Raw genomic sequence first — 3,136 nt, forward strand, 5'->3', positions numbered from 1 at the left:
AGAAATGTCGGTAACACACTTATTCACACACACAACAACAGAAATGTCGGTAACACACTTATTCACACACACAACGACAGAAATGTCGGTAACACACTTATTCACACACACAACGACAGAAATATCGGTAACATAGATACACACACGACAGAAATGTCGATAACATACTCACACACACGACAGTAATGTCGGTGCCGGTAACACACTTATTCACACATACAACGACAGAAATATCGGTAACATAGATACACACATAACTATAGAAAGATCATCGACATAATTCAGTAATGCCAACTCATTGTTATTAAAAATGGACAAAATGATCCCATGTGGAGAGGCGGATATTTCAACCACGAAACGAGGAAATTAAATACCACATACATGCTAGATTACCCAAAATCCTCAGTGTTTTTTTAGACAGACCCAAAGCTAAATTTAGCTGTTGATGAGGGACAGCTAGCTAGCTGAAACAAACAATGTAGAAAAGCAGAGGTGTAAGATACTGGACTTTCACACCTATCCGAGCAATGTATGAGAAATCAGCGCAGAAAATTAAGTAATACATCTCTTTATCCCTTACTTCCAAAATAATATATCTTTATTAAGAATAAGAGAACAACTTAATTACTGTAACCCCTTTGGAACAGACTTAATAAAGGTGGAGACACAACTAATCCTTGTGTGACGTTTAACTTGTTTTTCACACTACTAGGTCTATTACAGCAGTGACAGAGAAGAATTAATATGTACATCAGATGAATGCTATTCTTTTTCATGTTACACCCGATGAGATGGTGACGCCCAAACCATGCACATGTAGTTTTACACTAAAATAGCGAATGAAATTGTTAGTGTCTTCTGTGTTAAAACATCTACCACGATTATAAACTTAGTAATTTCAACTTACCGATAAGCACTAAGTGCAAAACTTGGATTCGTATTGTTGAAAAAGTAAATAAATTCGAGGAAATTCGTAAAAGCTTCAGTCTAGAAGAATTCAACTGGTTTTATCGCCATTTTCGCATCCCGCCTCTTCCAGTCGTCGTTCTGACTGAAAATGCTCGTGGTCCCAGAACAGACTGGGCCAGCAAATAACCCCTGTTCAGGGAGGAGGGCGCCACTTTTAGCATCATCCAAGCACGTGCTTCCCATGAGCAAAAATCAGCAGGATGGTACGATATTTGGAAGAGGGTGTGATACTGCAAACGTGTGTGTACGAAGATGGGAGAATAACATGCAACCTTCCGGAGTTAAGTATGTGTGGTTGAAACAAAATAGGCATTTAATTCTTAAGAATTCGAATTACTATAGTTTTTATTAGGAAAGAGCAAAACATTTCTTTTCAGTCCGTTTAGTGGTAAAACATGATGTTTACTAATAAATAAATATTATTTATCAAACTTGTCTTACGTCTATTAAATTAGATATGATCTGTAAAAATAATCAAATATTTCTTTTAAACTTGCCTTTCCTTGCATGATGGCTTTTTTTTATTTTTTGTTAGAAATGAAATAATTCTAAGCTATGATGTGTGTGTGACTCATAAAGAAAGCGTTTTACACATAGTTCGTTCAAGTAGATTCGAATACAAGGTAGATGAGCTTGTTAAGGCAAGAAGGAAGGCTTAGTGCCTCTAAAGTCTATTATTTACACGTGTTTAAACATTAGTAATAGTATGGACCCTAACATTTTTTAAAAACATTTTTCAAAACTATTTATAAGTCAGATTTATTGTGGGACCATGACTTCGTTAATTACAAGATCCTGAATAACAAGTTAGTCACATAATAAAATATAAACAAAAATACCATTGTTGTAGGTTATGTTTTATTTTAGACGTTTGTGTGTTTCCTTCTTTTGGTTGGGGAATTTTTACGTCATTTGCTGAGCACGTGGCTTAATAACTAGAACTTTATTCAATGTGTAAGAAGTGATTGGTACGATAGAAAACGCGAGTCAGACTAATGTGAGATTTTGCGAGTCTGTTACAGTGGGATTTTAACTACAGAGTTTGTTAATTAATTTGTATTTTACTTTAGTTTCTTGAATGTTTATTTAGTTTGTGTTTCAACAGTGTAGTAGAGGTAGGAGGAAGCTATGTGTACATGAGAGAAAGTTACCAATTAAGTAAAATTGTTATGTTAACGTTCATTGTAGTGAACGTTAATTAAGTTCATTTGTAAGGCTGTAGAATCTAAAGTTCAAGAAATTCCGTAACTTCGTTCCGACGAAATTTTAGCGACACAAGTCCTTACTTAATAAAACTGGTTTATTCTTTCCGAATATAACTTTACGATACACTTAATTTCAATATTCACGCTAAAACAAACACTATAATGAACGAACGTTAACTTCAACAATACCCTGTGACTGCAGTTCAATTACTCACTATCTACACACACATTACCGTCACGTTGTCACCCTCTTTTATATACCAGACTACCCTATATCTAGTAGATACTAGAGCATTCGCCAAGGTACAGGATAGTTCTAGAAAATAGGTGGCGCCACACCAGTCACGTGACCTCGATGACACAACAACTCCTTTGTTATCGTTAGGTGGACTGGACTTTAAATTCTTATTTTTTGCCGAATAATGTAAAACAACCCATTCAACAATAAAACCGTTACAATATTATCAATACTACAATTAATTCCATTAATTACTGTTGGGATTCCCTATTGATTTGAAATAGAAACTGTGTGATTTCTCCCTTTTTTGAGTAAATTCTTCACATTTAGTGTTGTTATAAGCAAAAACGTAAAATTACTCAATATGATGTAATATATGAACCCTACCGATAGTGAACGGTATGAAACGAAGTTGGTAAATCGAGTTACAAAACAGACCAATGCATGCATGTATGGAAGAGCATTAACACCCATTTCATTCCCCACCTACTTGAGGTATGCGATGGTTGAATGGGAAGTATGACTAGAAAATTTATCTTGGTGAATCCATGCTCTACTGGCCTAACCTCCAGACGAAAATTCTTGATTCTCTTTAGTACTGTTATCGGATGCAGTGGATAGTTTTTGCCCTAACCTTGTGTTATTGGCTTCTGGTTTGTTTACCAAGGCTGGGTTTATTACTTGTTGCAGGTCTCTTTCTGGATAGTCCTGGAGTCACAGGTTT

At 35.4% G+C, this 3,136-nt stretch overlaps 1 protein-coding gene across 1 annotated transcript in view; it reads right to left on the bottom strand.

Moving 5' to 3' along the window:
- LOC106466134 (MIF4G domain-containing protein-like) overlaps positions 1 to 1,074 on the bottom strand; it is a 30,807-nt gene extending 29,733 nt beyond the window's left edge. Inside the window, exon 1 of the mRNA XM_013926373.2 lies at positions 908 to 1,074. The gene's annotated coding sequence lies outside the window, so the exon portion shown is untranslated. The remainder of the gene's footprint in view (positions 1 to 907) is intronic.
- Positions 1,075 to 3,136: the final 2,062 nt, after the last annotated feature.

Source organism: Limulus polyphemus, unplaced genomic scaffold (assembly GCF_000517525.1).
Source record: "Limulus polyphemus unplaced genomic scaffold, Limulus_polyphemus-2.1.2 Scaffold2163, whole genome shotgun sequence".
NCBI lineage: Eukaryota > Metazoa > Arthropoda > Merostomata > Xiphosura > Limulidae > Limulus > Limulus polyphemus.